The sequence below is a fragment of the Nematolebias whitei genome, chromosome 10, assembly GCF_014905685.2.
Source record: "Nematolebias whitei isolate Nwh7 chromosome 10, NemWhi1, whole genome shotgun sequence".
NCBI classification, from domain to species: Eukaryota; Metazoa; Chordata; class Actinopteri; order Cyprinodontiformes; family Rivulidae; genus Nematolebias; species Nematolebias whitei.
In genome coordinates this window covers 13,326,514-13,341,362 of record NC_056507.1, presented here as the reverse complement: position 1 = coordinate 13,341,362, position 14,849 = coordinate 13,326,514, and the positions used below count along the sequence as shown (strand labels likewise).

The following is a 14,849-nucleotide window of genomic DNA, read 5'->3' as shown; positions in this document are numbered from 1 at the left end:
ATCATAGAGAACCTTTGTATGAAAATAAAACGTTTCGGATTCACTCCAGGAAAAGAAACTTGTAAAAACTTACTGACGTGGCAAATTTGTTCCAATTTCCTTCCATTTAAAAGTTTAAGTAACTTTCCCCCCTGAAATAGGCAGCCATTAGTCAAAAATGAAAACTTTCCCTTTAATGGTAAAAATTTAGAATTTTGTACTTATTCAATTCGATCCAAAGAATAAAAAAAATTATGAGTTTTTAAAACTTTTTTCCTCATTGTAGTCCACACAGCAACAGTTAGCAATGACCCATTTTAAGAGTGATTAAAAGTAGCCTTAACACGTAAACCTCGACATTGTTTGCAATTTTCGTTTTATTTTGCAGGGACACCGGAGGTAGAATAAAGCTATTCATTTGAAAAATATTCTTGAACAGCGTTATTAGTTCACATGTAACGGTGTTCGGATCCTCTGAATGTTTGTGTTCAGTATTTCTCAACGTGTTGTTCTGTAAATGAGACTGAACATAGCTTTTTTATGATACATACATTATAAGATGCTTTAGGACATAATTTTTCTGCTTTCATGAGACATTAATGTCTTTATTTGCACAACACAGCGTGTGGTGGGCTTCTTTTCTCCCTTTGAAATGCTTATATACATGTCAAGTTATCAGTTATGACTCTTAAATGAAGGCTAATTAATCTGAGGAATCAACTGCTTAAAAATTAAAAAGTTTTGTCATATTGTCCTTTTCTGCAAAGTTCAAAGTGTCCAGAAAATGTACAGTTAAGTGGCATTCCTCTGTGTAATATTCAAGATAACACAGAGGCATTTAAAACTGGAGCTGACATGGATGCTTACTGACCGAGATTAGTCAGTGGAACGTGGAGCTTGGAAGCACACAGACTACTTCTTCAGAGATAAAACGAGGGCTGAGTCTTGATAAAGGCCTAAATGGAACAGCGTGCTGTGTTTCACAACACAGTTTAGCACAGTACACACACACACACACAGAGCGCATCAAACAAACTGAGAGCAGGGTGAGACAGCATGAGCACAACAACATCTCTGCATCATGACATCAGCCGACCAACACAGAAACACTGAGGAGAACGACCACGCTGAATCACCTCGGACCTAATGCAGCTTCTGGGTGACTCTAAACATTTAATGTTCAAACTGAAAACTTTTTACTGTAAGACATTCACAGACCAAAAACATGCATGTTAGGCTGATTGGTAACTCTAAATTGTCCCTAGGTGTGAGTGAGAGAGTGAATGGATCCTTGTGATGGACTGGAGACCAGTCCAGTGTGTCCCCCATCTCTCGCACAGTGACTGCTGGATATGAGCACCAGTGACCCCCACAACCCAAAAAGGACTAAGCAAGGAAAGATGATGGATGAATAAATGGATGGACAATCACTGTTTTACAGTTTTTTTATATTATTATTCTATTTTTGTAACTATTTCTGTCAACAATGTGGACTTTAGGTCATTCATTTATCCAAACATGGCGGCACAGTGGTTAGAGTCATTGCCTTACAACAGGAAGTTTGCATGTTTGTCTTGTCTAAAATGTTCTATGACGTTAGTATGTCCATTTGTGCACGTGTAGGTTTTCCCAGGTACTCCAGTTTCCTCCCACTGACCAAAATCATGCGTGTGTGGTTAACTGATAACTCTATATTGTCCCAGGTGTGAATAGTTGTCTGTCTCTATGTGTCCCTGTGATGGACTTCAGACCTGTCCAGTGTGTCCCTCGCACCGTGACTGCTGGAGAAACGGGTAAAAGAGAATGGATTGATGGATATATTAAAACATTTAACTCATTCAGAAGATGGGTACTATGCCTTTTGTTTTTTTTGTTTTTTTGTAACTTTTACATTTCGCAAAATATCTCACTTACAAATATTTCTCCATAGTCAAATCAGCTAATTTATTTTACTCTCCTCTTTTAAAAGTGCAGCACATTCACTAGTACAAGATGACTGTACTTGCTTTTAGTTTCACAATATGTCACTGTTTGTATTGTTCACATTGCTTTCATCCCTTTCTCTTAACAGTTTATAGTAGGTTTTAAATATGTTAGTTTATGCTGGTTGTGTCGTGTCTTTTGTTTTTATCATTGCTGTTTTATGGGTTTTTTCTGCTTGTGCTGCTGCCTCTTGACCCGATCATCATTATAAATGAGAACTGGTTCTCAATTGACCATCCATCCATCATCTTTACCCGCTTCTTCCTTTTTGGGTCGCAGGGGCCACTGATGCCCATATCCAGCAGTCACTGTGTGAGAGGCGGGGGACACCCTGGACATGTCTCCAGTCCATCACAGGGACACAGAGACAAACAAGACCAACAACCATTCACTCTCTCACTCACACCTAGGGGCAATTTCGTGTTAGCAATCAGCCTAACATGCATGTTTTTCATTTGAGGGAGAAAACCCACGCATGCACGGGCAGAACATACAAACTCCACCCAGAATGGCTCCCTGGCTGGGATTCGATCCAGCAACCTTGTTGCAGAGAGGCAACAGCTCTACCACCTGCACCACCGTACCACCCTCAATTGACCTACCTGGTAAAAAGGTTATTATTGTCGTTTTAGATTCCAGCTACCGTTCTGCTACGTTTAGCTTTTAGCAAGCCCTCGAATTTTAGTTGGCCTTTTTTCCAACTTCTATCTATGTTTTCTTACTTTTAATTAGTACTTTTTTGTATTTTTAACTCCTAGTTTCCCTTTTCATATTTTTAGCTAGCTTTTAGCCACTTTAAATGGGACTTTTAGCTTTTAGCTAAATGTTTACTACCTTTTAATTCAATTCAATTCAGTTTATTTATATATCACCAAATCACAACAGAAGTCATCTCAGGGCACTGAACAGAACTTCTAGCGATCATTTAGCTACGTTTTGCTATCGTTGCAACTTTTTAGCTTTATCAACTTTTTGACTACTTTTAGCTAATGTCTTTCTACTTCTGCTAAAGAGACATCAAAATATTTTTGCAAACATGAGAAACAACTTTATCACTAATAAAATGTAGTTTCTGATTTAATTAAATAAAGCTAAGCACTTTGGCTCTAATTCTTGATTAAATTATTTTTTTGATCAAGAAATACACAGCGTTGTAAAAACTTTTGTAACAAAAATCTCATGGATAAGAAACTTCTTGTGTCATATATATCAAGGTTGAGTCAGGTCCTCTGGATGGATTCTCTTTTGTTGAAACGTTTCAAAGGACTGAAGAAGTCTTTTGGATAAAAAGATTAAATGTTTCAACAAAGAAGAATTAAACCAGAGGACTTGACTCAACCTTGTTAGATTCACTTCCTGGATTACTGAGCATGACTTCTTGTCATACTAAGAGTGCAAAGTTTTGTTATCTAAAATAGTAAATGATAGGTTCTCACTTTTTAATTAGCTTTGTCCTGTTGTTGCAATCTGTCAGCTTGTTTCCCCAGAATTCACTAAAAATAACCAAACCACCTACTGCATAATTATCCTTATGCCTTCCTCACTCAAGCTGGACTGAGGGCGAGAGGATCCTCCACTTTAATGTGAATCCCTCTAACTTCAGGAAGGTTGTTTTTTTATTCTCAAGAAGGCAACAAGGATAATGCCTTAAAGAATTTATCTCCTTCTTTCATCAAATCCTCTAAAATAGACCCAAAAGCCTGCAGAAACTGCTATAAACCCCTCTGCAAAAGGCGACTGCCACTTGTAAAATCAGCCTCTAGCACTTGACAACAAGGTAACAAGAATCAAATAGCATGTTTTTAGCAGATTTGTACATTTTTTAAATATCTAATAGCTTTAAAAATTACAATTACTTCCATAAATCTCACCACATTCCTCACCAGTTCAATTTCCTGAACTCTTCAATCTCATTATTTCCTTTTGGATGTGTCCTCTGTTGGTCATTCGTTGTTATCTGTGCGGTTTATCCAACACCTTAAACAAACACAGTCCAGATGCCACTCACAGTCCCTCCCAGCAGCTGATAAAGTGTTTATGTGCCGCCGTGTCACATCCACAACTTAAACAAGTCAAATCGAAATCCATTCCCCACTACTTGTGGCACTCCATCACAAGTTTTCAAAGTTACGCCAGTCAAAGCTTATTTGTGACTTTCTGTGTTTGTGCCACTGGCAGGAAGACACAAGGTGACTTTGGACACAGAGCCAACTAAAACTTCACCAGAGACTAAAATAACAACCAAAGTGCAAATAACCTACAGTCCAAAACAGTTAAACGAAAATAATCATTCTGCGGCTGATGGGGTTCAAATCTGTCTTTTTAAAAGGATCAAAATACGTTTGAATGGACCTTTAATTACACTTTGTTCATTTCTTTAACTGTTGGATTATTTGTTCAAATGACAAAAAAGACGTTATATATAAAACCCATTTGAAGAGAAAATTAAATACTGTAAGTAAGTTGTTGAAAACGTGTCTGTAGAGCTCTGGTAAATATTCAGTCAGTCACCGCTGAGCTGTGAGATGTAAATATCCTCTAAGGCAGGGGTCTGCAACCTGCGGCTCTGGAGCCACATGTGGCTTTTTGGTCCCTCTGCAGCGGCTCTTTCAAGATTTGACCAAAACTGACATAAAACTGAATTTTATTGTTCGTTATACAACAAATTTTAGCTGCTTTCCTGTCATTTTTTTGCAAACTTTTTGCTTTATTTATATACTTAGTTATTTTTCCACAATTAAAAATACCCACAGTTCATAGTTTGTTTTTGTTTGCTTTTTTACTATACCCTGTCCCCAACAAGAAGTATTTTCATGTCTTAAATTGTAAAAATACTAATAAGTGTTAAAATCATAAGATATTTTTAGCTTTATAATGTCTGGCCACAAAAGTCTCCTCCAACAAACTTAAAGTGGCCCATGGGCCACCAGTTGATAATCACAGTTGTAGCAGGTTGTTGCCACTCTGAACACATTTACTGTAATTTATCCTGATGCATGCTCAATAATCCAGGTAGAAAAATCTAAAAAAGTTAAATCTGGTCCTCTGGACATTCAAAAAAAAAACAAAGCAAATCAACAAAAAAACGTAGAAACGTTTCGTCTCTCATCTCGTCTCAGCCCTCTGTGAACAGTAAACAGCCATCAGTGTGCTAATGATCCATTGTTAGGCTGATGGTCCTTCTTGAGCATGTGATCAGCTGGTTTTGGTTGTCAGCAGCAAAACTGGTTGATCCACTCTGAGAAGGTGCTATTTAAGAGACTGAGCTGAAAACAGCACCTCAGACTGAGGAAGTCTCTCGGATGAGAGACGAAACGTTTCTACATTTTTTTGTTGATTTGCTTTGTTTGTTTTTTTTTTGAATGTCCAGAGGACCAGATTTAACTTTTTTAGATTTCTGTAATTTAGTGAATGAAGGTGTAAAAATGGCTCTTTTGATCATAAAGGTTGCAGACCCCTGCTCTAAGCGTAGTATCATACTGAGTGGAGACTGTTGGTGACTAGTTTTAGTATTTGCAAGGTCAACATCTTTGTTCTGGTTCTGTCTCCTTAAGTGAGTTCAAGACGTGAGCAGTCTTGTCGCTTAAATTTTGAGTACGTCCTAAAACAAAGTGCAAATTTTCCTCTCTGAATAGTCAGAGTTGGACTGGTGCGTTTTATTTTTTAACAATCAGCTAAAGCAACAACAACTGGCACCACAAATGTGTACTTCTTATAATGGCTAATATGTTAAATCATTTTATTAAAGTCTCGTTTAAACAAAACAACACATCTACTTCCCATATTTACAGGAAATAATGCAGCTTGACTGTTTTCACCAGCCAAACCAAGCAGCGAAAGGATTAAATCCAACAAGTGAGACATCAGTAACCAGAGGTCTTGAAAGTCATGAATAGATTTTTGACATTCAAATTTGATCATTTTATCCAAATTTGGCAAAAGTTTGTCCAAATTTCTAAGTTCACACATCCGTGAATGGTTTATTTACGTGACCAGATGTTGAACAGAGAGAAACACAGTTAAAACTTTACAATGAGAACAAAGTGAGAGGTTCATCTTTAATATAATACTCAGACAGGTTGAAATTGTTTGCTTCTGAATCAATCAACTTTATTTTTCTAACTTAGCAGATGTTTAAGGATTCATGACTCACTCTGTCTTTTATTACTGTAAAATTAAATATAGAAAACACACCAGTCAGAACTTAAACCCAGACATATGAGCAGGTTTTCTCCCGTCTTCTGTTGACGCTCCTCTCTGTGATCAGTTTATTAAATGGATCAGCACAACCAGGTACTGGAACAGAGCCACGAGGACTAAACACACCAGATCAGAACCTGAACACCACCTCCTCCACTTTCAGAGGCCTTGCTCTACTGCTGAAAGACAAAGGCAGAGCGATGATGCTTTTGGGTTCTTTGTTAGTAAAACATCTCATAAACTCTAAGGAATTCTTTGTATTTTAAATTAAACTTTTGGAAATAATCATTAGATATGCGTCAACTGATTCACAACACAAATCAAGATGGCTGACTTTAAATCTTTTTAAATGATCTTTATAAATCACAAAAATGATTTTAATTCAGTCTGATATTAGATGTGGTAGGGTTAGGGGAATTTGAGCTGAAAACAGTTTCTGAGCTTTACAATATTACATAGGATTTTGCATAAATTTATTTTTAAAGTTTGACCAAAACAGTAAAAACTCTTTTCTCATAAGATTTCAGACTAAAACTCTGGCTTTAAAGGCAGCGGGTGATGTGCATTCCTTCAACGAGAGTTAGAGCGTTAATCTTATCTTGTACATTTTCCTCAACTTTTATCTCATTGAATAATCTTGTTTCATGAAGCAACCTTTTCCACGTTTTTCTGAACAAACAAAAACAAAATAAAGTTGTTCGTTGTCCAAACGAGTCCTGGACAAACAGATCTCAGATTATTTCACACATCAAGGAGACATTTTAACAGAAACTCTAGTTTTGCTGATGTCTCTAAGTATTTCTGATCTATCCACAAACCCCTGCTGTTTGGTCACATTTAGTTTCCGTGTGTTTGGACATTTTATCTCCTCCACTCGTCACTCCAGCAGCTGACCTTTCACCTTTTCCTCAGTTTCTCTTCTTTCACACCTCATCTTGTCCTTTTCCCCAGCCAGTCCCATCCCTCCTTCTACTAACCAGCTCCATCCACTGTGATATTCTTACATAACAAATCTGATTCTGAAATCAATCAGGGCTCTGTTACATGGGCTAAATTTAGCTTTATGATGCCCCTGATAACAGTGGAAAGAGACCAGGATCAATTGCTTTTATTTTTTTACTGGTTCATGGTTCTGCACATGGGCAGCACGGTGGCGCAACTGGTAGAGCTGCTGCCTCTCAGCGAGCAGGTCCTTGGTTCAAACCCCGGTCCAGGGGCCTTTCTGGGTGGAGTTTGCATGTTCTCTCCGTGCATGCGTGGGTTTTCTCCAGGTACTCCAGTTTCCTCCCACAGACCAAAAACATGCATGTTAGGCTGATTAGTAACTCTAAATTGTCCCTAGGTGTGAATGAGAGAGTGAATGGTTGTTTGTCTCGTTTGTCTCTATGTGGCCCTGTGATGGGCTTGCAACCCGTCCACGGTGTACCCCGCCCCTCGTACAGTGATTGCTGGACATGGGCACCAGCGACCCCCGTGACCCAAAATGGAATAAGCGGGTAAAGATAATGGATGGATGGATGGTTCTGCACATTGAAATTATTTTTAATTATAAAAAAGTCTTGTTAATGTTCAAATTGTAATAAGATCATCCTTCGTTCCCTCGAAAAAGTCGGAGTCACTTATAAACCGAATCAAAACGTCATCATGTTTTTCCACAATAAATTTATCTGAGCCAGAGAGAAGATGAAAGTTGCTGGGGACATTTAGGGGGCATGATGGACCAGATTTAGAAAAACACTGACAACCGTATAACAAAGAGATGAAGTAAACCAGAAATGAACAAGAAGAACTTCACAAAACACATCAAAAATCACAATCCTATAAGGCTTTGTGACAGACTTGTATTATTTTGTCCAGTCAGTGTTTGAATAAACTGACAGTTTTATCATTTTACTTGTTTTGTCTGCTATCGGTCAGTTTTAACAATAAATCACTGACAAGAACTGGGTCTGGGATTAGCACACTCCAAACATCAGGGATGGTTTAAACAGTTCATTAGGAAACAGCTGGTGGAGGAGGCCCGGGTCCAAGAGGGAGTCCCATCTTTTAAGAAAGAGAGTTTATTGAACAGGTCTTGGTTGGGTAGGTTCTGTGAGTCTCTGTAGCCGTCACTAACCTTCTCAGTCCGCAGAGTGAAACACACTGTTGTCGAGTTAGTGAGGATGATGTCATTGATGGGGAGTGTGCAGCAACAGTGGAGCAGACAGGTGCTGTACGTGGTCCGTGAAGGAATAATCCAAGAACGGGGTCTGTTAGTCGAAGCAGGGGGTCATACACAGGTAAATTGAGAGCAGGAACCAGAGCCAAGACGTGATCCATGAAGCGCAGTTAGAAAGAAGAAAGGCAGAGTCTGTACGGAGGTCAGAATGCAGAACCCAGATCCAAAAGTGGGTAGGCAAAGCGAAGAGTCCTGGTACAGGCAAGGGGTCAAAACAAGGCAAGGATACATGGCTGCGGTAGGTACGCTGGACATCTACTGGCTGAGAGTTTTCGATAATCTGGCACTGAATGAGAGTTAGAGCTGGGCTTAAGAAGGGTGCAGAGCAGGTGGAACTGATGAGAGCTTGATTAGTGGCAGAGCAGAGGAGGCGTGGTGCAGGGTGACAGGAGCTGAGGATGGGTGACAGGCAGTGCTGAACTGAACATGAAAACTTAAACAAACTGTGGGATGCAGGGGCAATAATGTGACAATCACTCTTATAGAAAAAATCATCTTATTGTTTTCAGGCAAAGTCAAAGATTCAACGCTCTTTATTTGTCATACGCACAACATGTGGTACTTGTGGTGGAACAAAATTGTGTACACAGGGTCCCAGTTACATCCAACAAAAGTATAAAATGTCAAATAAAAACAGTAATAAGGTCTAAGATATGAACTAAGAAAAATGTTGACTAGAAATACGCTAAGCACTAATAGCATAAAAACAATATGCCGAACAGCAGCACGATCAACGATAAATATCATTAATATAAAGTATTCTGGAACAAAACGAACCCTTAACACAAAACCTTGTGTCAAATATATATTTACAAATATGTATATATATATATATATATATATATATATATACACACACATACACACACACAGTAGGTCACCATATTATATACAAAACGTGTTTATTTTCCCAAAATGAAATGAAAATTAAAAAGTTTTTTATGTTTTTCTCCCGGTCTGACAGCTCGGTGGTGGCAGGTCGTATAAGAACTAACTTTTTATCATTTACAAGAGCTGCCTCTTCTACAGCAAAAACACAAAAATTAAGTCTCCAACAACTGACAGCATAAAAGAGCATAAACTCTGCTGCACTTTGACAAGTGCTTGTGAATTACTGTAGATATGTACTGAAGGCATCTTATTTTATTGGGCTTTGTGGCACAGGCACTAAGTAAAAAAGAATAAAAGGGTGTTTTGATAGATATTCTTTGCTGATCCTTTTCTTTGTCATTTTGTATTTTTGGCCTGCAGGTGTTCCCTCCACCTTCTGCTCAACCTCGTTGTCACCTCCCTATAAAACATATTTAGACATTTCACCACCTAATAGCTTAGAAACTCAAGTAAAAAAGAAAAATGTGTTCATTAAAAAGTTAATACTTGGTGTTAACGTGGCTTGTGGCTCTGGAATAAAGATAGGTTTTATTGAACTGGTAATCCGTTTTAAAGGTATATTAAATGTCAGCACAATATTGTTTGAAGCCCAGGTTTGACTAATGTGGTGTAAAATGTGACTTTGTGTAAGATGAAAATATAAAAATCTTTCAACATACTGTCAGCAGTTTTGACCCCTTTGGGGGTTCTAACTCTTATTAAAATCACATTGTTTAAAAAATTCTAGACATTTTCTGCTGTTTGCACCTCTCGTCCAGTCAAGTGAGGGATGTTTTTGTTTTATTGATTTTAGTTTCTTTTGTATGTTTTTGGGACTCGAACATCTGTATACTTTGTGCTATTTTACCAATCAAACAAAAATGTTAGACTCAATTGGGAATAAAGTACAATTACACATTTATATTTTGCTTTATTTTCAAAAAAATAAATAAAAAAAATCCCCCGTAGAAATACAGCTTTTCAAATCTTTTGAAAACAGTCTCTGAAATTTATTTCAACATATTTGCTTTATTTTTTTTCTTTCACTAATTTTAGGTTTTAATAGAGATTTTGCTCATTTTAGCTTTAAGCTACAGTTTTGCTAATGTTTGATAATTTTAGTATTTACAATAGAATATAATAGAAAGATACTATTTTGATCCACTAAGGAAGATCGGGTAGTTTTTGGTTTAGCTACAGTTGTTTTAGTTTTAGCTTTTTAGCTACAGTTTTACTACATTTAGCTTTTAGCTGTGGTTTTCTTCATTTTAATATCTACCTACAATTTTATAAATTTTAACTGTTTGATACAGTTTCGCTCATTTTAGCTTTTGGCAACAATTTTCTTAATATCAACTTCCATCTAGAAATTTAGTTATTAGTTGCTTTTTTTGCTACAGCTAACCTTTACCTATGGTTTTGTTAGTTTTAGCTTTAAGCCACTGTTGCTGATTTGAACATTTGTTTTGCGTACGTTCTAACTTTAACAATTAAATCAATTAATTTTCAGTAAATTTCAGCACCGTCGTTCTACACTTAGCATTCACGCTACGTTTTGGCAGAAACTGCAGTTTCTATTTGTTTTTTTATTTATATATAAATTGTTCATGTCAACACTATCAGCACTTCCTGTAGAGGCGTGGCTATTTCAGTTTGTTTTCATTTAAATTCCAGTTTGTCATGTGGACATTTTTCTTTTTGTTTAGGAGATACCCAGAACATTAGAGAACACAGGGCCCTAAAGGGTCAAAACAATACTCATTTCTCTTAATTTGAACCATGTGTTTATCGTATTGTTCTCCGTTGTGGTTGTGGCAGTGATTAAAGAGAAAAAGGTTTTTGTCCCTTTACTGGAAACGTCAACAGGGCTGTTTTAGGGATTTCTAGCGTTTTTAATTTTTCTGGTTGTTTTGGACATTTATCTTTTTGTGATAATTTGACGGTCCAACATTAAACAGCCACCTCTATTATCACTGCTACAGATTTATGTTTTGTCTGTATAATGTCTTGAGCATTAGGTGCCTGCTCATGACGACGTCCAGCGAGACCATCAGGGTCCACTTTCCACAAAGGGGGACCTCTAACTTCAAAGCTGCTCTTCATCCTATTAACCCACCGTTCTCAAGCAGCCAGTGTCGAGGGTGAGGAGCTTATAACAGCCTCGTCTTCAGTCGGCTTTTTCATTAAAAATATGGCTAACAAAAAACAATCTTTTTGAGGAAGTTGGGTTTTTTTTTTTGAGGAGGAAACAGCTTGCCTTTTCAGCAGTTTGTTGATGAGAACAAAAAGGACTTGTCCTCATTTTCTCTTCTGCCTCCCTTTGCTTTTCTTCGTCTTTAGTTCTTCCCAGACAGGGTTGCTATGACAACCCAGCTGGGTCTAATGGTGTCTGGCTCACCTTCTCCTTAATGTTTTTTTTTTCCCCTTCTCCTTTTTAAATTAAACATTCTTTCTGTTTCTCTTCACTTCGCACGGCTGCATTGAGGAAATGACAGATTTGTTGCCATCTGTTTCATAACGTCGGCTTCTCAACAATCACATTTGCATAATCCTTTTTCTAGTCCGACACAATCCGGTAAAATCTTTTAAAGTTCAAAGGGAAAAATAAAATGCATGATTTTATTGAACTGGCTGTAGAGCAACTGATTTGTGTTAAATAAATCTAATATGTTTTTCATAAATGTCACTGCTGCGCAATGAAAACAGAGAGTTTTCTAAATATTTTATTCCCATAAAAATAATTAGTTTTTTCTGGTTTGGGGTAAAAGAAAATATTCACAAAGCAAGCCTGATGTTTAATGAATTGTATGGATTGTGTATCCAGCATTCACAAAATGACAACAGAGACTAAAGACAAATGCTAGACCTTTATTTAAACATACAAAACAAACAGTTTGGAGCTGTGCTAAGACGTCACATTTTATCTTGTACAGTTGATAACTGAACTTAAAGTATAGAGCAAGTTCATCAAAGTTCATGTTTGATAATCCAGGTTAAAAAGAAATCAACAAAGTTACCAGTAAGTCAGGTCCTCCGGACAGTTTCTTTTTATTGGAACATTTTGTCTTTCATCCAAAAGACTTCTTCAGTCCAAAAAGCCACAACAAACTCAGTCCCATAAGTGACTTACTCAACAGAATATTATATTATTATAGAGCAATTATAGAGTGAATTATAGAGCAATTACTTTTTCTTGAACTGGCATGCAATAGAGCTGCAAATGAACATGCAGCAAACATCTAATTGCATTCACATTACCTCCGCAAATTTATTTTAGCATATATTGAGTAAGAATGTTATGGCTGTTGGGGTGCAATGTTATTGAGCAGAAATTCCAAGTGATCTCATACTTGAATAGCAATAAACATCATTATTTGTTTAAATGGAAGCAATAATATAGTGATGTATTATATTATTATATTAGATTATATATTATATAACAATATATAATAATATAATGTTACCAACACTTAAGTTTAAGCTGCTTCTGTTTTGGTTTAACAAATGAACATTTTAAATATTTAGTAGCTAAAATTCCTCTGATGTGGGTGAAACGTTCCAGATGTACTTATTGGTTACAATGCTAGAAAACAGCACACGAGAACTGCATGAGCCGCCATCGTCAGAAAACTCTGGTGTGAGTTCCACTTTTACAATGTCATATATGCATTAAAGTATCAATGCTGAGCTCTACTCCATGCATTGCTTTAAATGACAAGTAATGTTCTGCTTTATGTCATTCACTAATTTATGTTGCCATTTGACATTCACACATTCTTAATCTTTCTCTGTCAGTTTGAAAAAGGCAAAGAAACTATTTTTGAATTATTTTAAATGATTACTGTCTAAATATTTCTGCTCTGTGGAACTCAACAGTAATAGATCCAAACCAAGCAGGGATCTGAGAACCTAATGAGTCTTGTCTCAGGGTGAGGAAGACAATTTGTGTGTTGCCAGATATATGATAATTATTGAAATTATAGAATACCGGTAGTTTGGGGGTCAATTCAATTCATGAGAAATAATTTCTGAAAAGTCCAGTAGAATAGTTTTGGCATTTCCGTGCACTGAAAACAAATTGTTTTAATTTACACAAACACACATATCATCAGAAAGTCCTCATGCCTGCCAAATGTGCAATCTCCTTCTTTTCCTGAGTGTAACACACACACACACATTACTTGCTTACGTCCACATTGGGGACGCATGTTTTATCAACCCACCTTAGGGGACACCCCTTTCTAAATGGTTTAGAGACAAACTGGTGATTTTTTTTGCTCTAAATTCACAGAAAACACACACAGATATGGAAGGTGCATGCACACACTCTCCCACCCCCTCACCAAAAAAGTGCACCCATACTCCACACATATAGCTTTGGTTAAAAGTTTATTTTACTTTTCGCTGTTTTTAAGTATACTGTATATATGATAGGATGGTTCGTATTTTCATGTCTGGATATCCTGTGAAGGGAGTTTGTTTATAAATGTGACTGTATTTATATACATTGTAATTTAGATCTTGGAAGGACAAAATCAGAGGTTACCTGTGATTTAACACTGGAGATCTGGATCATTGTACATTTTTAACTGTGCTGCAGTTTAATGAAGGCTCTACAGCATTCCAAGCATAAAGTTATCTATAACTACTTTCTAAAATTAACATTTCCTATCAAATATGGATTTAAAGCTCTGAAAAAGCAAACAAGTAATGAAAGCACCCAGCTGTGAAATGCACCCTACAGTAGGGAGAAAGCTTCAAATGTAAAAAAAAAAATCTGTGCTGCGCAAAGGTGTGCCTGCATTTTAATCTGCTTTTTACAGTATGAAGAGTGCCCCATGCAGCTGCTGCTGAGTAGTAACAAAATGATTAAAAATGTTTTTGAACAGTATGACCATAACATTTATTTAAACCTGTATCTGACTGCGATGGTGGAGACTCCCTGCATTCAGGTTGCTTGATTTTTTTTTTAAGAAAATGGGAGCAACAATTATTTTTGTCTCTAAATAGTCCCAGAGCCATTGCAGCCCCTCAAACCTGTCTGGAGTCAGTTTCTATAAATTATAGACTGCAAGGGTTGTTAAAATACACTGTGATTTTCAAACATTGGCCACTCAGAACACAGCTAACTTGTAACACAAGGAAGAAGTGTATAAAGATGATGGATGATGGATGGATGAATTATTTGTTCCTAGATTTTTGTTATTTTTTTATTATTTTTTAAGAACAATTCAGGCAGCTAAGCTAACCTAATACTGGTAATTTAAGTTACTGAATTTTATGCACACCTATAGTTTGTCCTATTTTTAGTATAAATATAAAATGATGCAAAAAGATTTGATGCAGTAAAGAACATAAAATTATTGTTTTAAATAAATGTTCTATTTCTTTTCATTGTTTATTCTTTTCAGCTTGTCAGTTACGTAATTGAAACAAAATTATGATCATTTCAATAGAAAAATTGTTTCTGAATCGAAAAATCGATTTCAAATCGCATCGTGACACCAAAAATCGAATTGCATCACCGGACACTGAGAGATTCACACCCCTAATATATAAATAAATATATATATATATATATATATATATATATATATAT

The 14,849-nt window shown here is 36.6% G+C and overlaps 1 protein-coding gene across 1 annotated transcript in view; it reads right to left on the bottom strand.

The window, feature by feature from the left end:
• The window catches only part of ndrg4 (NDRG family member 4), a gene marked incomplete in the record, with an annotated part of 75,708 nt that overhangs the window by 40,463 nt on the left and 20,396 nt on the right, over window positions 1-14,849 (bottom strand).